Genomic DNA, 25,816 nt, shown 5'->3' on the forward strand with positions numbered 1-25,816 from the left:
TGGATGGAGACCCACCAATTTGATTATGTTCAATGCAGATTAGAGATCTACTTGCAGAAGCACAGTTTACACAGGTAGGAATAATACATTTATATACCACAAATAAAAACTACTTCTACAATGTTATACAAATTTAGGACTTGGATTTTGGAGAGTGAGCCAAAGCCACCTCTATACTTACGGCAAGATTTTGACTCTGTGTAGTGAATGCCACCCATGGATATGGAAATAATGAATGTAGGTTTACAAATTAGGAACAATGCCAGATGAGATTAAACTATTTTAAATATCAGATGTAAAGAACAGAGTTATAAAGTTATTCACAAAATTCTATCACCTAAATCAGGAAAACAGTTTACTTGGCTTCATTTAACATAAATCTAATTTAAATTTTTTGCTGTGATGTGGATTGTCTGCCTCCAAAGTTTCTCACAGTAAAAGACTGACTGAGAGATGAACTCTGGAAGATTGACAAGAAAGAGCTCTGTAAAAATGCAATAAAAGCCAAGTTTATAACTTTTTCTATGACTTCAAAGAGAAATCAAGTTTATCAATGATGAAGTTCCTCAGGCAAGGAAAGCTGGTTTTCTTTCCAAAAAGAAAGTAAAATGAAGGCATAATATTTATGTATAAATGTAATATATATATTTTTTTTTTTGCATTCATGTTAAATACTCAAGATTTAGTATCTGAAGATGTGTGAGGTTTGACATTACCATAATATACCTGTGTGTGTTTTCAATTATCTACATACCGGCAGCACAAACGGTATTTTATTATTATTATTATTTTTTTACTTCTGATTTTGCACGGCTCAAGTTTCGAAATGTATTTTCAGATCTATTGAGCACTGACAACCCCCTACTGATGTGAGCTGCAATTGAAACTGCCCCAGAAGCCGATTCTTTTTATACTCCGGAGTAAAAGGGAGTGAAGACTTCGGAGTGAGTGGGAAGAGAGAAGTTCAGTGGAAGATGCTTTTGGACAAGTATTTATTTTACGAACATAGTATTTTTCAAATTAGTTTTAAAGTGCAATATGCATCCATTGGTATAAAAACTTAAAAGTCAAATATTGGAATAGTTATCTTAGGACACTTTAAACTCAAAATTATGAAGGATGTCTTCGTAACAGCAAATGGGCCAAACGACTCAGTTTTATAAACACCTAGGATATAGACATGATTTTTAAAACAACGCTGTATTTTCCTGATTTTTTAACTTACAGCATTTATTTTGACAACATGTAAAAATTTCATGTAAGTAACGGAAACTCAGTCTTTATCAACGTTTTAGGAATGTGGCGTATGGACTCTGTGAATTCCAGCAGTGCCCTTAAATTCCAGCTCCAAGTGGGTTCCAGAGCGCTCGGCAGAGAGCAGAGAATAACAATCTGCTCAGTCTTTTCCAAATGTAAGTAACGCGGGCATTGCTGTCAGCATAGAAGTAGCTTATTTGAAAAATCTCATTGTAATGCATTTTAATTAGGAAATACCTTTTTCCTCCCCACCCCCAACTATTAGGAATTTTTTAGATACTGCTGCAATCCTGGTTGACATAGCTCTGACATAAGGCTGAAATGAATTTTTCAGCTTGGAGCAGACCCGTTGCTGACTAAATCAAACCTTCCTACCAACAGAACAACAACCACCTACCAGAAACACTAATAACACATTCAGAACTCTTTCACTACAACCTGACATAGATATAACAATGATATGATTATTTAAAGGACTTTTATTTTCAGAGTATAAATATTTTTTGCAGTGAAATAAACATAAATTCTCTCTCCAGGAAATTATTATAATGCCAATTTTCTTTAAAAAGCGAGAGAGATTTCTGCAGTAGTTCTGTACTCCTATACATGATTAATGTGTTGGTGCTGTCTTTTTTATTAGTGTGTCTTTCCCAAGGTATTTATGCCATCAGAGGATTAATAGTACTGGCTGCTGTCAGATCTCGTGCAGAGAGGCACCGTGCAGGCTGCTCCTCCGGATTTTAACTAGACATCGCATTTTAGGACAGACTCTTAGCCTAACAACAGAGTTTACTCAGATTAACACATACAAAGCAGTGAAGCAGGTTAAAAGTCTAATGCCAAATGGAGTAAAAATCTCCTTTGGCACTCGCTCCTCTGCATTTTCTCCAGGCAAACGCCTCTGTAAACACAGCCGGCAGCTCCCTGGCCGTGTTCCGTCTGTTGTGATGAGGGTGGGGACAGAAAAGCTGCCGCTCCAGCATGGATGGTGCCACATTCCACGTGCACGTGGGGCACACAAAAAAGAGACACTTCTCCAGTAAATCTTTCAAAGACTTCACAGTGTCATTTGTCTGTGCTGGTAAAGACTTGGGGAATTCTGATAGAATTGTGTTAGTATTTGTTTTGGTGAATAAGTCCTTATCATGATTTAATACAAACAGTGAAGGCTTTGCTACATAACTTCGATCCAAGTGTTAAAAGACTCTTTTAATGCTAACCAGCATTTCAAATAGTTTTCTGTCACTAGCTATTAGTGATTCATTTAAGTCATTGTTTAAGGTGCCTGGCCTGAAACCGTGCTTTTTACGTTATTCACTATAGTCAAGCAGTCGCTTTAAAGACTTACACTACAAAGAAAAATCCGTGCTTGGGTTCTGGCTAAGAGTTATACTTTCAATGGGCATGTATGAAGACTGTAAATATTCAGTGAAAATACATATTTGTATAATTGAAACAAGGTATCAAGTATTTTGTTGTGCACAGTGTGAAATAACACCCAATACTCCTGAATGTAAGTTTTAAGGAGAAGGTATAGTTACCCTACAAGATGTCTGGGTTATGCTGGTCATTGCATAAAGTTCTGCAAGTATCTGAAATATGTCTCTGGGATGTCACGATCTCTCTTTATTCGGTCTAGGTGCTGGAATAATGTCAAAATAATTCTCTAGTTATCAGGCACTGTGTGACTTTATAATGAAGAAAGTTCCTAACGGTGCATTACGGGCCTCATTTCTGCCTCACGTCCCAGCTCACGGTGCGCTGGCCACGACGGACCTGGAGCTGAGCTGCCTTTGCCCTCGCACCACACGGCCCCAGCAGAGCAGCAGCTCCTCACACAGCCAAGGAACCTCTTTAAGTGGTGAATTAAACATATGACTTACGGTTAATTTGTTGTGGTCTCTCCTCAGGAGCCAACAGGAGTATTCCAGAAGAATGAGCACAAAGAAATTGCCAGTGGTAGTACTTGGAAGGTCACCATCCTCATTTATTCAGGTGTTCACCCAGCTATCGGAGTCAGAGAGACCCTCCTGGCACAGGCACCAACCATTTTTACCAAACAGCATTTATGGTGACCAGCGTTTAACCACTGTGCATTTAATAAGTTAGTGAACCTTGCTTGCTCAGCACAGTTGCACAATTTGGCATATTTGTTTTATGAATATAGCAAAAAACTTTTCATTTCAGTAAATAATTTGGCATGAAAAGGTTAGCACGGAAATATATTGAGCACTGGACCAGGCTGCCCAGGGAGGTTGTGGAGTCTCCTTCTCTGCAGACATTCCAACCCGCCTGGACACCTTCTGTGTAACCTCATCTGGGTGTTCCTGCTCCGGCGGGGGGGTTGGGCTGGATGAGCTTTCGAGGTCCCTTCCAACCCCTGACATTCTGGGATTCTGTGATCTCCTTAATTTCTGTTTCTCACACTTCAGAGTCACTAATACTCCAGATTCCACATGAATCTTGGCGAAAATCTCTTGAGTTTCACGTTATTTCCTGTCATTAGTGCTAACTTTTTGCTGTGTTGAAATGAAACCATAAATCAGCCCAGGCATGCTAAATGTGTTAAAGGGAATTTGGTCTGGGTTTCTAGTTGATTTAAAAGCAAAACCTATTGAAATCAAGACTCTTTTCCATAGATTGAGATTTCTTTTTGAGTATTTCACACCAATCTGTGTGACACTCGTAATTTACATAAATGATTTTTAGGGTAAAATCCAGATACAGGGACTCAGAACAAAATGTTCTGTCAAGAGAACATTTTGCTGTGTTCCATTATAAACAAAACAGTCTCTTACAAATATAGTTGTGTTGTTTGAAGAGATGCTGAAGTAGGGGTTGTGCAGGTCAGGTTCAGATTTCAAAACAGATCTCTGCCCAGTAGAGATGGCGGGTGACAGAGGCACCTATTTCTGCACTCTGGGATTTTCAGCAGGGCTTCTCTGGACAAGGAAATGCGATAGTTTCACTCTAACCTTATGCCGCAAGGGTTTTTACAACGTAATATTTAATGCACCCTCTTTTACTCCAGACAGTTTTATCAATATAACTCTAATGACATAAAAATATTACTGCCGGTAATTTTCGTTAAGTAGACAATTACTAAGTAAAACCGTGTTTTGTCATTTAGACTTTATCTTTGAGTTCTTTGCAAGTCAAACACCTAGTTGCTTTATTTTTTATGTGCTATTAGGCTTGTCTAGGCTAATTTAGAATGTGTTTATAGGCTGAAATGATTCATGCATGAGAAATGCATGATTTTTTCTATATTCTGTAGGAATTCTTTCAAATACTGTACTCATACTTTTCTGTAGAGAACTTACCATTCAGCTCTAGAGTTCTTTTTTTTTTTTTTTTTCCATAGAGGAGGACTATATTATTTCAATTCCATTCATCTTTACATTCCATTTGCTGCTTTACTAGGATTAACAAAGCGTTCCAAGTATTTTAACAGGAAAGTAATACATTCACAAAAATTCTCATTAAAGTCTTTATCTTCAAGTTACCAAAGCCGCACTTTTTAATGATTAAAAACTGCATACTGAAGCAGCACATAGTTAGAGAACGATTCTGATAGTACTTTTGTTGCACTAGTTTGGGAAGATCTCTTTCTTTGCTGCCATTCTTGTGTCTTGGAGCTTTATTACCACAGTAATAAATACTGAATTCTAATTCCAGGATATAATGTGTGGCTATCAATGCCTGACGAACTCACACACATCTCTCTTGTTATTAAAACAATACAGCTACGGAAAAGTTCAGTTTTAAATCTAGAGGATCAAATCATTTTGTGGTTTGTACAAAGTGAATAAGGCTCCAAGCACAACTAAATAACACCTTTCTAACCAAGGTTTATTGCCTTGCAAGATCTGTGTCTCTCAATTTCATGAAAATTTGGGAGGAGTCTTAATGCATACTAGATTTTTGTTAAATTCAGAAGGGAACTCTATATATTTACTATCTGTACTGAAATACCCTATATGAAGAGCAGACTACGTGCATTATCTGCTTAAGCAGAGAAAAACAATTCATGCCGATGAATTCCCAGCGTGGTGCTCCTGGTACACCAGCTCTGAGCCACCTCTCGCATTTGGCAACACACATCCAAATAAACAGAATTCCCTACAAAACACACAGTCAAATCTCAATTTTGAGCTACTCTCAATTCTGAAGCAAAGCTCTTATTACATTAGTTGTGCAGTCGGGCCTGTGATGATGATGTTTCTACTATATTTCAAGTTATCATTGTCTTGACAAAATACAAATCTGGCTGATTGCTTTGGGAGATGCTCACACACATCACCAATTATAAATGACCCATTAGAACAACATGAATATTCTTCATGCCTGAAGAACACTGGATGTTCTCAGAGGACTTAGAAATGAAGAAAGGCTGTTCTTAATTGCTGTTATTTCCATGAATTTGTGATGACTTATGAATGTACACCATTGTGTGCTTCTATATGTATGTGCTTTATTTCGCTTGCCTCCCTGACAAGTTGCTAGAGCTTTGTTTCTCAAAAATTAAGTTTTCAAAAAGTTTTGTAGACTACTGGGATGGCAGGGGTCTGAAAAGTGGCAGGAATTTGAAATCAGAATTTGAAATGTTTGTCCATTGTAGAGACAATAATTGTTTTGGTATCTGAAAATAATTTATGCATGCATATAAATGGATAATTAGGAGTCTTTTGGACACTAAACCTGTCTTGCAATATTCAGTACAATGCCCTGTAGTATGAAATTATACAAATTCTGCTGTACATTGAGACGCAATGTAACCTGGCATTATGCAAATCTCTACAGGTACTTTGCTACTTTATCTTTTCTGTTAGTGTAAAAAATAAAATTCAAAAAAAAAAGGAAGAGTTGACTATAGAAGAAGAGTTATTAATCTGACTGCACATAGAACTAAAATAACTTGCGAAAGTAAATTTGTACGTGTATTTATACAGCTACACATAAAATAGTTCTGATTTTTCTTCATTCATGTATTTAATAATTTTAAAAGATGTAGAGGGAGTAAGAACAGTTACATAATTTCCATTTTGCCAACAGGTTTCTTGTGCAAGAGTGTTTTCCTGGAAACCTTTCAGCCCATAGTCATCCTCCTCCCGCTCCCCAGGTTTCTGTGGTCACTGTCACTAACGGAAACCACAAGCTCATTATTACTACTTGAACTGGTAGGTAGTATAAAAATACTAGATCCAATGACAAAATGGAAATGAGAGAACAGCATGTTGTCTTAAATGCATTAAAATCATGATTTATATAACCTTTCAGAAATATATTGAATATTAAAGCGAGGCAAATACAACACCACCTTAGGTTTTTTTTTTTTAAGTCCTATTTCTGAATATTTTGCTATTCATTCTGGATTAGTAGTGAATTTACATTCTTGTGTAAGAAGACTTGGATGTCACTGCACAATTTAGATTTGATAAGACCAATGAACCTGCCTAGAATATGCCTCAAATATTTTAAAAGACTGAACTTTTTTTTTTCCCCAATAAATGATAATAACTACAAACCATGTCAGCACTGGGAACAGGATATACAAATTCTTAGGTAAGGAAAGATTTTAACAAACATTCACTAACTATATTATTTTCAGAAGCGGTCAACATAGTTTTAAATAAATCCTGCATTCAAACTTTACATATTTCGCTAAATCCAAATATCTCATAGTTAAAAACAATAAAATATTTTCTAGCTACATTCCTGCTGCCTTATATTCCAATGTAAATCTAATATGTAGATATAATTCTGTGCGTCCATTCCCTCTACTGTTTCTGGAAAAGCTCCTAACAGATTTAGATGTATCTCTACCAGATATTCCAGAACTGCCATGTGGATACATTTCTTTGGCAGAGAGATTTGCCCCTAAGTTGTGCTAAGGTGTTTTCTAGGGTCAATCAGAGCCAAAACTTCAGCTGATACGAACTGGCATAATACTACTTGCCTTAACGCTGATGTATGCCAGCTGCCATGTTATTCTTGTTTTTTCTCTAGACTTCATAAATCAGGGTAACAGAACAAGCAACAAGTTCCCCATTAAGGTCATTCATTACTCTAATTATTCATTACTCTGAAATTGAACAGGACATTTAAGATCATTCAGGTCAAATTTTGTGTCTAAATCAGTCTTCCTTCTTGAAAGATGATACTTGTTTTGGGAGACCTAACCTCACCTAATATAACCTGATGATAAAAAATAAAATTGACTACTCCTTCAAGCAGGATAATGAGTCTGAAGTGCTATGTCAGTGGTATTTTACGATATATGAACCCTAAAAACTAAATCCATCAGACCCAATGTAAGACAAATGTTGTCAAACAATATCCTCTTCCATTTAAACTTAGATTTATTAGCTCCTTATAGCCATTTGGGTTTTTGCACAAACTAAGGAAAAATACACTTAGACCTCAGAAGAGAAGTGCTGTCTGTGTCTGGTGTGCCCGGGCTTGCCATGCACAATCTAGTGATCTGAAATACCTGCAGCAACGCTGCTGGGGTGAGGGTGAAAGCCAATTTTTCCTTTAAGTGGTGTGTTGGTCCTGTAGGCAGCCAGTCAGCTGAACTGGCACATTTCTTCTTTGTTTCTGCCTTCTCACGGGTTATTTTTTGTGTTACAGGCCTACAGGAGTTCCTTTGATCCAGAGCGAAAACACCTGTGGAATGATGATCCATCAGCATCCGGCTTTCTTCATGCCACAGCCAAGGTACTTTCATAACATGGGTTATCTGCTGGTTATCATGACATAGATTATCACAAACCAGATTATCTGGTGATACCACAATATCATCAGCGTGCTGTCATGATTAGACACCTCGGAGGAAGCCCATTGCACTGCAAGAAGCTGTTGACCCCACAGCAGACTTCAACTGACATGGCCAGCTTATAGGCTGGCTGACTAGATGGCACGTTCTGGATGGCTTAGAGCTGTCCTGAGCCCCACGAGCTGGACAGCAGAACCACCTCCTGCATCAAAAGACATCTCGTTTCAGTGTCCTGCTCATGAAGGCCACATCCCACACCTGAATTTACATCTACATGTCCGTGTCTGTTGCTGAAGTTTTTATATTCTGGATTTGAGTATCAGAAGAAACCACGAGAAGCAATTAAATACATGAACTTAATAAATAATTTTAAATTATTAATTTATTAAATTATTGAACTTATTAACTTAATTAATTGAAAATATCTAGCATGCCAATAGCAATACTTCTGTGCTATTAGCTGGAGTGTAGTTCAATCTGAAAAATAATAACCCCTAGTTGACTAATATTAATATGGTGAATAAATATGCTACCAAGAAAACTGTTTATGTTTTCAAGGAAGCCAAGCATCTGCACACAAACAATTTCTGCCTTGCAGCAGAATGTTATTCAGTGTCTGAGAATACAGGGGAAAAAAACCCCTTTGCTCCTTCTCCTTCAAGACAGACAGGAGCATGTTTAGTTTCACCAAATATCCATGTATGTGTGACACTCTCATGAGCATTCACTTGCTGGAAGAGTAAAACTTTTTTATTCTTTTCAATAAACACCCTGCACGTGCATCTCCTCTGTGTGTGCCCTAAATAAAGGAGGGAGTCCTGAGACCGTCTGTGTGTTCAGTTGTGAGCTCCCAGTGGGAAACAGAGGCAAAGGACACAGTTCTCATACAAACGAGCAAAGGTTTCCACATTCCACAGTGCCAAGCGACCATCCAACCCAGATGGCATTCCTAGTCCTCATCCTTGCCCTACTTCAGGCAGCTGGGAATCACTGAAGTCTTGCAAATAACTGAAAGTTACTCTGGTTACTGATCACATCTTGCTAAACTATACATTTCATCTACCTGTCCTAATTCTCTTGCCCTTTTACCCCATATTGTGAGACAGGATATTAAAATAAGTTCTTCATATTTCTTTGAACAGAGTGTAACAACATTTCCCAGGCAAAATGTGCCACAATTTTCTCCAGGGTGTATTATTGTTATTTCTCTAGAGCCGTAAAAATTGGCATACCACAAATGCCAGTGGTACTGAAAAACCTGCCTTAGTGGGGAAAACGACCATAAAAATAGTATGGTTACTTTTGTAAGAAAAAAAAATAAAACTTTTATAAAACAGTTGTTCAATAAAATAAATGATACAAAAAAGTCATTACAGTGTAGGACAAAAGTCTCTTCCTATAACCTAGGAAGAACACCTTTTTCCTTATGTTTTTTATCATCTGTGATTAATTTAGCCACCTGCGATTTTTGCCAGTAAACCTGACACTACATCACTGTGCATTATCTCTTTGCTTCTCCTTGCATATGTTATGCTGCATACCATTACAAAAAGGTAATTAAAAGTGACATTTGGGATACACACAGCAGGATGTTTTATATTTACTTTGGCAGGTCTTAGTTCAAATACAGATTTGGTGACAGTATCAAGAGTCAAACGCTATCAGTTTGTTCTCAGGTGTGCAGGCCCACATCACCAAAATCATCAGGCAAGAATCTAAGGAGTGCTTACCAGAGGTGTATGGCAGAACCCATTGCAGCACCTATTTTGTACCCTACCTAAATACACCGCATTTAATTTTCAGTAATTACAAAACACAAAAGCATGGAAACAAGATCCAAACATCCACAGTTAATGTGAAAAGTTACAGAGCAGAAAATGCTTATTTTTAATCTAACAAAGTCACTAAGGCAAATTCTGCCTATTGTGCCGTGACTTTAGCATAGTTGCTTAAATTTATTAGCATAGAATTTAGACTCTTATATTTGTACCACAGAACCACAATGCAGTGGCATCAGATGTACGCAGGAGACAGACACATTGAGGAATTTACCACAAACAGAAAGAAATGTTGTCTACGGCAGCGAAAGCTCCAATTACTAAGAACAGAAAACCTTTTTTCATCCGAACACTTTGGGTACTGGCCAATTACTTTTCATTTTTCAGCTGCAGCTCAAAACTTCCCAGCACGTTTCTATCTTGTCCAAATGAACTAATAAACTCCTGATCCGCCTCTTGATCCCGCTTATCACCCTGTCCCGCAGGGCGGTGTTTGCCGGCTCGCCGCAAGAACAGGGTTATCTTTTTGCTACACTCCAAGCAAGCAGGAGGGCTGAAGGCACCTGTGAGAAGCAGCTGGCAAGTGGCCTGCGGTCCCAAGGGTTTGCTCTGGTTTGTTTTTCCTTCCTACACCTTTTCCCAGCACAACATTTTTTATATTCCTAATGCTAAAGATTGGTAATAATTATCTACAGGCTGCGGTACAAAAAATATTCCAAAATAAGGTACACCACCTTAAAATTATTACTTGTTCTTTCCGATCTTTTAACACCTGAGTGCTAAACACGCAGATCAGGACTGGGAGGTGCAGAATCACAGAACGGAAACCAAGGCCCTATTTTGCAAATAAGTTTAAAACTCCGTGTGTTACCGCTGTAACACTGCATAAAATACTGAAGTGTGTTTAAGTGTTCCGCAGGTAGAACAGGGGAATAATTTTTTCTGTTGTCTGTGATATAAATAAAAGGTGAGAATGTCCTTGGAATATATCTAATATTAAAAAGAAATATTATTAATTAAATTAAATTAATAATTATTAATAATTTATTAATTAAAATTATTAAAATTTAAAATTATTAAATAATAAAATAAAAATAATAGTATATAACCAAGTATAAATATTAATAAAATAATAAAAATAAATAATAAAAATAATTAAAAATAATAAAAATAATTAAAAATAATAAAATAATAAAAATATTTAATAAATAATAAATATTAAAATATTTTAAAATATTAAAAATTAATGATTGCATTAATTAAATTAATAAATTAATAAAAATTGTTACTAAAATATCTAATATATCTAATATCTAATATATATATTGTTAATATCATCCAATATCATGCTTCATTAGAAACGTTAACTTTTTTGTGCAAGAAGATACACTTGCTATGACAGGTATTGTCATATACTCTGCAGCATGTAGAGTATATGACATGTAGGATATACTGCTCTGCTCATATTAGTTCCTACTGAAATCGGTTAGAACCGTGTAGCTCAACAGTTTATCTGTTACGCGGGATCAGAGTTGTAGACTCTTTTCAATCCTGTTATTAACAACGATAAAGGGAGTTTCCTTGGGGAGTGAGGCGAGATGAAACTCGTGATGCAGCAGTTCACCATTTCTCGTTATCTTGTGGGTGACGTCCGAGGAAAAGTCAACAAAACCAGACACATAAACCAGCAATAACGAAGGTGAAGCGTGAGCTGCTGCTGCCCAGTCCCAGCTGGGTGTGGCGCACAGGGGACAGACCCTGGTGTCACCCCACGCCGGCCGCCCCCCGCACCGTGCTGCGCCTCCCCAGGGCACGCGTCTGTTGCCCACCCCGCCACGACAGACACACGTCTCTCTCGCAGGACACAACGCGAGGGGTGTCCTGCTTTCCGGCAAAATCCAGAGGTTCAAGTCACCCAACTGGTGTCATCTTCTCACTCGCACACCCACACCGGGATGCCAGCAAGAAGCACGTTATCAGGAACCCGCAGCTGTGGCTCAGTCTTTACTTTCTGGCAGAAGTGTCTTAAAAAGGAGTTACCTCTGGTTTGGTGGTGTGGTTTGTTTTTTGGTTTTTTTTTTACTTCTTGGAACTTCCTGTTTATTAAGTGGATTATCTGCAGCGGAGGAGAAAGGAACAGAGCTGGAACAGAAAGATACCAAGTCTAAGGGCAGAGCTGTCTTGCCCTGGTCCACTATTCCAGGCTGCCGCGCGCTGTGCCGTGGGCCGGCAGCTGCCCCGCTCCCCTGCGTGCGGCCCCTCACCTGGCCCAGGGGCAACCAAGGTGGTTTGCACCTTCCTGCGCTGGCCAGAGGGCACATCTGACCCAGACCGTCAATCTGGAACCTCGGGAATTTGCAACATTCATCTCCTAATGCTCAGACTGGAACCAAAACGCCACCATTTTCATTTCAGATTATGTTCAAAGAAGGGCTTTATTTTCCTTTTTGGTTTTAGCTATACCCATAGTTTTACAAAACATTACTGTGAAATTCTAGTACAAATTAGAATAAATTTATAAGATGACTTTGTATGAATTATCGAGATATTGAATCTCAACTATTTGAATATGAGTCCAGATTATATCAGAAAGCCTACGTTTAATTCAAGCTGCAATCCGAAGATCCTTCTGGACACACTCAGTTCTCCTCACTGCCAACTCCAGTCATGGGAGAATTTTCTTATGGATTAGTTCAGAACTCCAAAAATGACTAGCACAGATTCCCTGGCTTTACATATGAATATCTTAGTGCTTCCTCTGAAACAAAATGAACCTGCTGCAATCTAGTTAGATATTTATGCTGTTCTCACCATCGAGATCTCAGAAAGCCTCAGACACAGCGGTCATGGCAAGCCTGTAGATTTCTCTTGTAAAGGAAAATACAAAATTCAATGTGTCATCGGAAAGGTAAAGAAAAATTTTAAGTGGCTTTTTCTTAAAAAAGAAACAACACAGAAGTCAACAAAAAATCATTTTGGTTGAGAATTCCAGTCACTCGGTGGATGATTTATCGGGTAATATCACTTGTCAAGTCTAACTACTGGATAAGTTAATCATCTCCAAATATTTCAGCTTCTATTTTAATTGCTTAAGTGTTAAAATAGGTCATATTATCTTGATGAAAGCACAATTATGAAATGTACGATTTCTTTTAATGATCTTTATTAACTTACAATGATCCCTTGTATTTCTACACTGTATGCACACTGGCAAATCTTCTTCCAGCTGTAACTATGATTACGTCCGCACTGTGCTTCATAACTTACACTTGTTTAGAATACAACCAGAAAGATCCACTTCAGTCAGAATCTTGGCACCGGTGGTTTAAATTTGGGAATAAAAACGTTTATACACATTTGAGATTTAAGGAAAGTGAAAACAAACCCATTTACACGCATTTAATCAGCCATCAGTGGCAAAAAATTAACAGAGTCTGAAACAGTTTAGTATAACTGAAAAATGCAGTAGGGACTATTAATGGAGTTTAATGTGGTACTCATTTCTGCTCCCACAACAGCCACTACAGGAAAAGGTACATTGCAGGCTCACGGTGAATCCTGGCCTGCATCTGCACCCTGACTTCTGCCCACGTTCTGCTCCCTGTGCAGAAAACTCATTACAATGGGTCTTTCTGCCATAGACTGATGGACGGTGTCGGACTGTCTTGCAGTTGACTTGCTGCTCTGTTCGCTGCAGCTCTTCCCTCTCCCACGTCTTTCTCTAACATAGCGTGAAACTATATGGCTTACGAGGGCTTTTCTGCCCGGCGTCACCATGACACAGGAACAGCGTCACCAGGACACAGGAACAGCGTCACCCTGACACAGGTACAGCGTCACCCTGACACAGGAGCAGCGTCACCCTGACACAGGTACAGCGTCACCCTGACACAGGAACACCGTCACCCTGACACAGGTACAGTGTCACCCTGACACAGGAACAGCATCACCGTGACACAGGAACAGCGCCACCCTGACACAGGAACAGCGCCACCCTGACACAGGAACAGTGTCACCGTGACACAGGAACAGCGTCACCCTGACACAGGTACAGCGTCACCCTGACACAGGAGCAGCATCACCGTGACACAGGAACCATGTCACCCTGACACAGGAGCAGCAGCGTCACCGTGACACAGGAGCAGCGTCACCGTGACACAGGAGCAGCTGTGTCCTGCACCCAGCTCCCGTTCTGCTCTCACGGAGACGCGTGTCCTGCCAGTAACGGCACAGGGACCTGCACTGGTGTCCCCTCAGTGCTGGCAGAAGCAGAATTAGCACCATCATAATGCAGTAAGAAGCTGGAGCTAATGTATCAGAAGTCCCATAACATAGTAAATAAAGAAACTTTATTAAAATGGACGAGGCAAGTTCTGTATTCTGAATAACATTTTAAATAGTCTATGTAGAGTTGAGGTTATGTTCAAAACTTGAGATAATAATGGGCTTATTCAATACATAAATGCGATTGGGTTGTCTTATTCAGCCAGTTTAATAACTGCTTATCTTTTCTGCTGTTTGCTTCTCTATTATGAGATTGTTGGTAATCACAAAAACTTCATACACAATAAAAAACTAAAATGCTGTTAATGCTCTTCCATTTTGTAAAAGAATTGAAGTATTCTCGTATTACTCATTTCTTGGCACGTAACAAACATATAATGTCTTTTCCACTGTGGAAATTCTATTTGAAAAATATTACCTAGTTGCTACTGTACTAACTTTGAGAAAAACACTGCAACTTTTTTGGTTCGTGTTAATGACACTTGGTCCTATAATTAAATCAAAATCCCTAAGGAGAGCCTAATAGAAATCTTTGCTTTGCTCAGAATTTTAAAAACAACCAGATAGCAAAGTTATCTTTTACAAAATATTTAATACTGAAACCTACTGGCAGCTTATTCACAGACAAAGTGCTTTTTGCTTTAGTGGGCAGTTTCACAGATGAGTTTTGCAGTCCTTCCTCTGGGGCTGGAGCAGATCCAGAGGGTTTTGTGACATACTATTTCAAACCAAAATAATTTCAATACTTAAACAATTCGAAGCAAGAATTTGAATTGGAAGTTATAAGTACACATCTCAAAGCATGTGCTTAGCTCTCATTTTTGAAGGCTCATTATTCGGTGATAAAAATGTGTAAAAAATGCAATTGTATGTCAGGTGATTCCTATTAGATATAAGAAGGACTGGATTATAGTGTTACGGATTTTGATTCCCTTCCTTGAATTTAACCTCAGGGCTGCTAAGTCTGAGCAAATATTTTTGTATTGATAAATGCATTTTTACATATTTGCAGAACACATGTTCAGAGGCAACCTGACTTCTGCTGCAGCCTGTCAGTAGGTGTGTATGGGAGAATCAGCTGTGGAGACCTACAGGTTATACACGCAGACAGATGGCGAAAACCTTTACTGATGACATTCAGAATTCAATTCATCTAAGACCTTGTAAGTAACTTTAATAATTTTAAAAGCTGCATAAGTCTCGAGCCAGTCTGTGTTATAACACTTTCATTGGTGCCAGAAGGTGCTAGGAATCATCTTGACATCAGTAGTCCAAATAGAAACACTGAAGGACTGATATAAAAATTTAGAATTAATATACTGACTAGTTTTTCTCCTGCTTTCTGTCTATAAATACATTTGAAATGCTGTTGCTTGTTGAAATGTTGGATGTCGACATGCATATGCCAGCATGTTTTGACCTGTAAATGTAATACTGTGTAATACAGCTCATTCTGTCCTTCTAGAAAGTAATTTTCTTGTTACTGTGGTATTTATCTGGGCATCAAAAGTTCTGGGTTCCAGTCATAATGGCAAGCTTGCTTTGCCACCTATAGGACATGACTTAACCTGTAAGATTTTCCCACCTGAAAAAATAGGAAACACTCCTTTAGCAGAACAAAGAGCATTTCCTTGCGGATTAAATTTAGTACAAAAGGGGCGAAGGGGGAAAAATCTACTCAGCTAGTTTCTGTCCTAAGTCACCAAATATTTTGAAGGCTATTTGAAGATATTAGGCATGGTCAGAGAGACGATGTAATGCTGTAAATCTATTAAATACTCTTTTAAGCCATCAGTGAAGAGCACACTGAACACAACGCAGTCCCAGCACTGCCCTGCACAGCCCACAACGTCTTTTCCAGGTTTAATTGTAAATTTATTTTGAGGCTGCAGGAAAATTCAGTTTTAATATTTTTGTGCTTTTAATTTAAACAAAATTACTGGGCAGACCTACTCATTTGATAAATGTCCTGATTCACGTCCTTAAAAGCCGTTAATATTCTAAGTGAAGTCCACTATAGCAGTCATTCGAATTAGCTTGCAAAACCTCCGTCATGTTTTCAGAGACATACGCATTAAATTCTTGTGTTAAAAACAAGTTAATCATACCAAAAGAGTGAAGCTCTCGCTCTTAAGCCAAAACATATTCCTCTTCATAATACACGCAGTTACCAGCATGTCCCTTGGATTTATGACTTATGACATTCGTTTACCAACAGGTGGTCGCGTATCTTGCCATTTATATTTTAAGCAGCGGTAAGCACAACTAAAAATAATATACGGTAAACAAAATAAAAATCAGTGGTTTTTTCAAAGTGTTTTTAGAGAAAGGCTGTACTTATAAGCCAGGTCTTCAAGTAGTTCACAGCAGGCCCAGCAACACAGAAGAATACTGCAAGAGCAATAAGGATTTTTAGGGGCATTATGATAGTGTAATGGAAACACATCTGCCCCCAAAAGTCCCTCATTTTCCCTGCGGTACAGAGCCATGCAGGAAGTGGTGAATGCTGTGGAACATCAAGAATGAAACTATAAAGAAAAACTTTGTAAGTTAGAACAATTTTCCAACAATACTTCAGGATTTCATAATTTCCTGCTAGTCCACTCACTTACTTTGGATGTATAAAATGGTTCTGTCTGTTCACCAAAGTGAATTCTGAAGCAGCTGTCTTAGAAATACTATTAGTATTGGGAAGCTAGAAACATTATGTGTAAAGCACAGACAATCCTGGACTAGTTTTGTTCTTTCATCTCCCAAAAAGCAAAAAATAGAACAGAACGATCATCATTAACAGTTGACCTGCATCTCTCATGTTTAAGGATTTACTTCAGTGACAGCATGAACATTAGTTTATAGAAAAAATGATACATAATAAAATCATATAGCATCTTATATTTTAAAGAATTTCAAAATATTTTCCAGCCAACCATGGGGGCAGTTTTCCATACATCCAGAAAGACCACTCAGAGTGAAAATGCAAAGAGGAATCCCAATTTAGTAAAGACTGGATACTCCATATTTATAAATCTCCTTAGTAAAACAGACAGCACATCTGAACTTTGTTATGCCTATTCCATTGACATGCCTAATGAAAAGATGCTCTTTCAAAATAACCCACACTAAATAGCACCTAACAGGTATATTCGTCAATGGATTCTTGTAGTGTAACGTATAAAATATAGTGTTGAAAAAAGCAATGCTCAATTCCTCCTATATTATTTAATATGATGGTCTGTGTAATACATTTGTTCTTTGTTCGTGTTATAATATAAACATTAACCCAGTTCTTTCCTCAGATTCCAGAAGTTTTACTGTGATCTCGCTTGTATTTTTTGTGGATGTAGGTCCAGTGATTTCAGTGCAGCACCTGCTGCCTGACACCAGCACCCAGGCACCTACTGACAGAGGTGGGTGCAGTTTGTGCGATTTGAAACCAGCCTTTTGTTACAAAACAAAGCTTTTCTACAAACAGCAGCAGCAGCGAAGCAAAAACGTAGATTCTGCTGAGTTTAATAGACATTTTTAACAACAGCAATATATAACAAATAGAAATACCCCTTCAGCAAAATGAATGCATTCAGTTATTTTTACTGACCCTTGTGGGCCAATCTTGAAACATCCTGAAATGATTTTTCTCGTCCTTCCCTAAACCCATTTATACGAGCCTTGTTGTAGATGACAGAAGGCACCTTGTCTTTTTGTTTTGTTGGAGTTCTTATCTTGACCTACAAAACAAAAGCTATTACTTTAAAAAAATTAGTGTCTACCTATTATGTTATATTAGTTCACACAGAAGGCCATGATTCCAGTAGAAGAATTTGGACTGTCTGACTGAAGCTGAGATACTTAAAACAGCAAAAATGCATCAGTATTACATTACAATGGTGAATTGTAGCTTCTTCCATTAACAGCTAAATTAAAATATTACAGCAGTATTAACTGAAAACATCAAAATAGTTTCATTTAAAGTTATTAATGTCTGTCAACAATGTAAGCATTTGGTATATTAGGAAATCAGATAGGACTGAAGCATCATTTTCAAGATTTCTAGTGAGCTCAGCTAGGAACAGCTATGCTCTGAACAGGAAAAGGAAAAAAAAAAATTAAAAAAATATTTTAAAACTCTGGGGCCTGAAAAATAAAACGTTGATAATTGAAGAGCCTTATATCCAACAGGAGGTGAGAAATCAGTGGTAACCTTCTGAAACCAGCCGCTAACATGTATTTAGCTAGCTCACAAAGCAAGTTGGCTCAGTAGTAGATGTGGGTTTATTTCTATTCCTATTATCTTTATTTATTCTGTACATGTTATAGAAGCGTCCTTTAAAAAAGACGCAAGCTGAACAGCACCTATCCTTTCACCCGTCACCTCCATGAACATCACCCCTGCACCACAGCCTTGGAAACAGAAATTATTTGGGCATTTTGACAACAGGCAATAAAAGCTGATCCGCTGTTTCTTTTTTCCATGTTTGTATCTTTACCAAATTCCCTACACATTTGCATTGTTTGACTGAGAAAAGTGTGTGACATTGCACTGAGAGATTTGTGTCATTATTAACTGACGCGCACTGCGAACGAGGCAAACGATGCCTTGGATTCATTAATTTCGGCAGAGGCTTCACGGTGTCCAGGCGCACGGGCTGGGCTGGACCCGGCAGTTCCTGACATCCAACTGCTTCTCCAGCGCTTCTGCCCCCACAGGTGCCAGCTGATAGCAATATCTGCCCCCTAGCATTTTAAAGCCATCAAAAATCTTACCAATTATTTTGCTTCATAACCTTCTAAACATATTTTTTGAGGCAAATAAAAAAGGATTTTTGCGTCGTACCTTTGAAATATATGTTCTGCACATCCTGGCCTACGTTTACGTAGATTTTCTTTGTGGCACAGGGTCCAGGTTTTAGGCAGGGACGCAGCGCTGATGTGTAATGTTACAGCAGAGAGTGCAGAACCAGACACAATTTAAAAATCATACCCTGGGTGTCTATGTTCTTGCCCTGGAAAAACCCTGGAGAGCTTCACAGAAAAGGGACGACTGATTTTGCAGCCTTTACTAAGGCAAAATTTTCAGTCGTTCCAGGTCATGAGTTCCCAAATGCGGGGTCACTACCTCTTTTTTTTTTTTTCGGGGGCTGAATCAGAGGGAGGTGCAGAACTCACAGAACTTTGCTGTCGCAACACGAGGTCAGGAGGTGCCAAAGGTTGAGGCCCCGCTTCAGAAAACGCGGCCCCAGCGCAACCCCAGCCCTGCCGCTGGTTCTGGGCGCATCCTGAGCTTTTCGCTGCTCTCAATGAAATGGCAAAAGCAAACAGATCGGGCCATTTGATAATCCGCTGCTGATTCGGTGCTTGTAAGCTGGTTTTTTAAAGGTTTGCCTAAAAATACAGAGAAGTTATTCTCAAAATGTAGTTTTAAATGTATTTTAAATAGAAATCTAGCTAGTAAGGCTTTCAATTTTATAAATTATAAATGCACTAAATAATTGGAGTTGATCTTTCTAAAGATTATTTTTCCAATAATTCATGACAGTTTTTATCTCAAGGAACATTAATTTTGATTCCAAGCATACCATCTACTTTTTCTCTTCTGTAACTTTCTTTTTTGATTTCAAATAGCAAGACAGACTGATCCCAGGTATTTCATTATGGATGCTCTGGACACTCCATGCACTTCAGGAGTCTCTGAGGCCACCACCCCACACTGCACGTAGAACTTGTGGGAAAACCAGAGTGATGGAAAAGAAATCACATTTTTGTAACATAGATGTTTAGGGAATCTATCACTGTTTTGTCTGATCATCATCTGATCATTTGGGTAGCACATATAAAAAGAACATACATTTAAAGTTTTATACATATGCATTATATCCACAGTAGTTGTACTGCACAGTAGAGACAAACAGGAGCTCTTTCTGTAAACTGACTAATGGAAAAAAACGTGAATAAAAATTTTGCATTAGGAAAGCCTACAGAAGTGTGTGCTCCTCAACACTGCTCATTAATCATTTAAATAGTTTATTAATTCTATAGCTAGGTTATTGGCACTAGAAGGAATCCATGTGAATTTTATGTATCTTCAATACGGACTCAGATAGAACCCATTTGAAAAAAATATTTAAAAATAGCTGGTTAACAAAGTGCGCTACGAAAGTAGCTACACAAAATCACAGGTTTTAATCTAAGAGCTTTACAGTAATAGTTGGTGAGGAGCAAGGGCTGTATCCCAGCAGGGCAGAGCTGATCTTTGCTGCTGTTGGGATACGTCGCTTTGTTTTCTCTTTTCCCTTCAGGCAAGATCCTCACATCGATCCACCTTCCCATCTCTGATCCTCTGCCCCTGTGTTCCCAGAACGCTGGTGCAGAGTGAAACCAGCCCAAACCGGACACCTGGGAACACTGGCCAGGTCTAGAATGTGTCCACAAACTAAGTACTAGAATTCAAAAATTAAAAAGTTCCACAGTTAAATGTGTAGCTTTATGAAAATTTAACCATCTCTTAAATACTGCTTTTGAACAGCATTATTTCAGGCAAAATAGTAGCTAAAAGGCAAATCAGCAGCACAATTCTGACCTAAGCTCTTCCACATCAGATTTTAGCCTGAAACAAGTGAGAAGTTTGTTGCACTGAGGTTTGGATCTGTCCTGTTTCACGTGTGTAGTGATTATATTGCTATAAAATGTAAAATACCAGAACTCCACAGAAAAATCTTGGTAATTCAGCACGATATGCATTCATACGAATATACAGATCCTGCATATAGCCATGCGATATATCACATACCAAGGACTTGGCTTTAACAGGGTCTCACGGTGTAACTTCAGCTGAATTTCCAGGCCTTTTCGAAATACTTACATGAATTCAGTCTGAGCAGGTCAGCAGTTCAGATTAATCTGACTGCAACGATAATGTGACCACGATGTGAATGTCTAGATGTTGATGTGTAACTTAAGCAGGTGATTAGCTGGCATAAAATGTCAAAACTATGACAGACACTTTTACACCAACTGAGAAGATGCTCCTGTGTGTGTGTTGTGTGCATATGCTGTATACGTGAACCATGCTATAAATGACATTGTGTGAGTGCAATGTGTTTCATTCAGTCTTAAACACATGTACAGTATATTCAGAACCACAAGAAAGTTCAGCTTATCTACTGACTAATTCTCAACATTTACTAGAATCCCACGGGGAAAGTACAACTACATAATTTTTAAGTAAAAATTATGCTTAGATTCTTTAGGATATTGATACAAAAATGTAAACAGTAACAACTTAGCATTACCAAGCTCAGGTTTACAATGCCTTACTCATAAAAATATATTCGATAGCTTTTATCAGTACAAAAATTAGTAATTTTAAAATCGATTCATAGATACAGACCATACACATGTAGACGCACAAACACACACGTAAAAAAAGCAGCTAGTTGAAGAGATACATTAAAACTGAACACTTTGTGAGAAAAAAAACTGAGGAGGGGACTGACAATATAAATGCTACCGATGTTTAGATGACGTTTTCAAGGTTTAAGCTGCCTCTCTTTCCTAGGGACTTACTTTTTCTCCCAGTTCACCTATATCGAATGAAACATAACTTTTTATTTGGCTTTCGCTGGCTTTTTAAGAGAAAAACACCACTGGTAGTTAAAAACTTTTTTTATGTTTTTACTTTCAAAATGATAGTATTTTCTATCCACTATTTATAGCTGAAGACGACATTAAAGTTAGAATGTTATTATTTATTTCTATAGTAGCCTTTTGCTAAGCGCAACAGTAATTTACTACTAAGTTCAATGTCCTGTGTAAGAGCCATAACGTACTGGTTTCTTTTGCAGAACAAAGTGACCACCAAAAGCGGGACTTTGTGGGCCAGTTGGATAAAACATAAGCTCATCTCGCCCCCAAAACCCCGACTCTGGAACCACAACCTTCCGAGATTCAATTTGTAAGTAAAGTATCTTTGTAAAATATGCCAAATTAACTGAGAGAATCATTGCTTATGAAGTGGGTCATTTTCAGCCTAATAAAAGAGAATATTGTAGCCAAGTCGCAATACACACACCTTCATTTTCTGGACAGCAGGAATTGCTAACTGATACTATTTGGTTTTATTCACATTTTATGATTTATTTATTAAGTAGGCAAGCCGCACCTTCTGTAAGTGTCTATAAAATGACACAGAACTCTCCCAGAATAACAGTTATTTATTAGACCCAGCACTCGAAATATCTATTAAGATTTCTTCTCAAAGTGAGTAACAACTTACTTGTTTATCAGTTTCACTGTATTTCAAACTAAAGTTGATAGATTATAGAGATGTCTGTCATTATTCTAAATTTGTTAGTTATACAATAAACGAGAAAACACTTTCACTTTACTTGAAACAGGTCTTTTCCCACTAATAGTGGTAGATTCAAGTATTCAGCTGTGTGTCTAAATTTTACTGCCCTCAACATTATGTTTCTTAAGAACTTCTTTCAAAGATGAGAGGACAAATAGAGATCTGTAGACAAAAACCATATTTTCTAAATCCTCAGTTTATAACTCCAACAGAACTTCTCAATAACATCCAAGTTTAGAAGCATTATAGTTTACACTTGGATGACTGAAGTAGGTAAATGCTGTCAGTTATTTTAAACCAAACTAATTACTGTGCTTGAAAAGCCACTATTACATTTATTGTGCTTTCGATAATCTGAACACAGAGCCGCAGAACACTGTCCTGGCTGAGCCGCTCTGGAGCCGGCAAATACATCTCGAAAGGCAAACGCAGAGATGTTGATAGAGATTCTGGCCAAGTAGACATGTTAATATGAAACACACGGCCTGCGAAAGGGGAATTAACCGACTTACGGTAGGGGTGATTCGGAGGATTTTCCCCACTATTGTTTCGCCCGGGTTACGGTTTGCGCGCACCGACCCCCGCCTGCTCGGGAACGCCGGGGCCGCGCTGGGGCTGCGGGACGGGGCGGCGGGTCGGGCCCCGGCAGCTCCGCACACCTGTGGCTGCCGGGGGCGCCCAGCGCCCGCAGCCCGGCCCGGCCTCCGCGCCCGCTCCGCGGCCTGCGGCAGGTGGCGCGGGGATGCGCGGCCCCGCCGGCGCCCGCCTGGCGCGGAGCGGGCGCGGAGCCGCCCCATCGTGCGCGGCCCCGGTGCCCGCGGCGGCGGAGCGGGGGGCGCGGGGCGGCGGCCCCACCTGCGGGCCTGGGCGGCGGCGGGGCCGTGCGCGGGGCCGCGCTGCTCCCCGCGGGCGGGCGGGGGGCGCGGAAGGAGAGCGCAACTCACCGCTGGTCAGGCAGAGTCGGTCAGCGGCCGCAGCGGTCGCTGGGCTGGCAGGTTCCCGGGCTGCCCGGCACGGCCAGCGCTCCGGTCCGCGCTCCGAGCCGGCTCCTTCCGTTGGCAAAATCCTGACTCATTACATAAAAAGATCACCCTGCCAGGCGCCCAGAAATATTTCTTCATCACGGTCACGCCACAAGCTAAACAAGAGGCCACATCAAGGGGAGGGGGAGAGGGAGAAGCGGAGGGGAAAAAAAAAAAATCCAGAAGGTTGTGTTTTTTTTTTTTTCTTAAGATCCTCTTCCTTTAAAAAAGAAAAAAAAAAAAAAAGTTCAAGAGGAAAAAAAAAGAGCAGCCACCAGGAAATAACTGGAGGAGATTCTCGCATTGTTGCCACAAAGCCACCTCTCCCCTTCCCACTCGCTCTCCATGCTCGTTCCTCCGGCACAGCCACAAAGCCGCGCGGGCTGCGCCGGGACCGCTGAGCCGGGCGGCTCCGACACCCGCGGCCGCGCCGGCAGCGCCGCTCCCAGCCCGCCCACAGCAGCCCTGCGGAGCCCCGCACCGTCCGAAATTATTTCTTTTCCTAGAAACTACCTCCAAATATAGTAACAGGGAAGGGGCATTCCTAGAAATTCGGGAGACGTCAGAAAGGGAAGATTTCTGAAATTCAGCTTCACTTCCTGCAGAGGGCTCCTAGCACAGGGAAAAAAAAAAAAAAAAAACAAGTGAGCAATAAAGTGCTTTTCATGCTTCTCTGATCAGATAATGGTTAAAAAAAGAAGAATGGTAAAACACTTAACTCACATTTCTCTGATATGATCCAGGAGTTTCATATGGGAAGAAAGCTAATCAGTAACTCCCTTTCCTCATTTTCTACTAATGTTTATAGATGTCTATCTCCTGTATTTACTTTGCCCCATGTCATCATATCGGACCTGCGCACACAGCAAATAGGAGGAATACGCATATGAGTGAAAAATAGGCCAAATGATAACCCTCTCATGTATCACGGTAGCACTAATTAATGTTCGTGTGTTATTTTAAACAGGCTTTGCAGGTTGCATTTTTCACTCTACGCTGATGTGAATAATTCATCTTATTACTGTATCTGTGTATGATGCTGTCACTCACATGAACGGGAATTTGTTGGTTGGCTTTTATTTAAGGGCCTCAATATTGAGAACTGCTGAGCACTGTCCATCCCCATTGACTTACAGTATCTTAGGCTGTTAATTAATTCTGCTCAGCGATTCACAGGATCAGGCCCTGACAACTGTAAATTGGGACCTGCACCCTGTCACGAGCCACTGTTCTTCCTCACATCTCGTAAATCTGTGTATTTGCTTTGTGCTTGTCTCTAACCCCCAGTCCTTCTTTTGTCATGTCTTTTAAAAATACGCTATTGGATACATTTCATAGGAAGCAGAAATGAATTTTCGCAAAGTGGTAACAGATGAATATGTTACTATATGCTATTAATTATATGAATATGCCAACGCATTTGTAATAAAACATTATTTATCCAGGAATAGCAAAGGTTGCCTTATAAAACACAATAGCCAGCTTTGGGAGAAAGATAATAGATTTCAGTGTGTGTGCAACTCTTGCAGGTTAATTGAATTTTCGTAATGAAATTCCCCTCAGCCACATGAAATCCTTGGGTTTGTTCTTTGAATTTCATTATGACTTGCAGAGTCTTCTCTGTCCCCAAATCAAATGCAATAAAGATACTGGAGTCTGGCTTTTCTTCGGTGTTTTATAAGCACATTTAATCTAAACTTAGTTACAGACACCTTGTCTGTCCACAGTTTTGAAGGGGAATTAGCAGAGTTCACCTGACCATCCTCATGTGCTTTGACTCCTGACTGTGTTGTAACTGTTGTTGCAGTGCTCAATAAACAATTGCTTCCAAATCCAGAGCCAGCTCGCAGGGAGCTGCACCCACAGTGTTTCGTTAGCAGTAATGCCTGGTTAGCAGTAGATTTATTTTAAGTAATCTCTTGGAATTCAAAACAGGCTCTAGTTAATTGCAAAAAGGCCTTTTAAAGCTGGCTGGCTTCTTTATGGCACACTGCTCTGCTCTGCCTGTCACTCGAGTTTCCTGAGAGAAAAAGTGAATGGAAGCTTCAAGTTCAGGATCTTTCGATCATTAAAAGAAATGGATGTGCTGTCCTCTGTTGGTCATACTGGTTGTCACATGTAGAATTCGAGTAACTCAAAAAGGCAGCAAGAAGCTCTGTTAAAACAACAGAAGTTATGAAACCAAATTAAATTTGCTTCACCTTGCGCTTTCACCAAGAAGACTGCACAGCGTGAGGGATTTCTAAACCATTTCTAAAAAATGATGCAACGGTGGATCCTAGAAGCTGGATTAGGAGAGGACTCATTTCACATGACTCCAGACCACAAACTCTGCCCGGGGTTCAGCCCCATC

The 25,816-nt window shown here is 39.4% G+C and overlaps 1 long non-coding RNA gene across 2 annotated transcripts in view; it reads right to left on the reverse strand.

The window, feature by feature from the left end:
- Positions 1 to 24,069, reverse strand: part of LOC135994362 (uncharacterized) — a 45,234-nt gene extending 21,165 nt beyond the window's left edge. Inside the window, exons 1-2 of one of the 2 annotated variants that reach the window (XR_010606988.1) lie at positions 23,977 to 24,069; positions 23,386 to 23,579 (exon numbers count right to left, since the gene is read on the reverse strand). This is a non-coding gene — a long non-coding RNA (uncharacterized LOC135994362). Of the gene's footprint in view, positions 1 to 23,385; positions 23,869 to 23,976 lie in introns of those variants that run through there. The other variant, XR_010606987.1, reaches the window with a different exon arrangement.
- Positions 24,070 to 25,816: the final 1,747 nt, after the last annotated feature.

Source organism: Caloenas nicobarica, chromosome 14 (assembly GCF_036013445.1).
Source record: "Caloenas nicobarica isolate bCalNic1 chromosome 14, bCalNic1.hap1, whole genome shotgun sequence".
Classification (NCBI taxonomy): domain Eukaryota; kingdom Metazoa; phylum Chordata; class Aves; order Columbiformes; family Columbidae; genus Caloenas; species Caloenas nicobarica.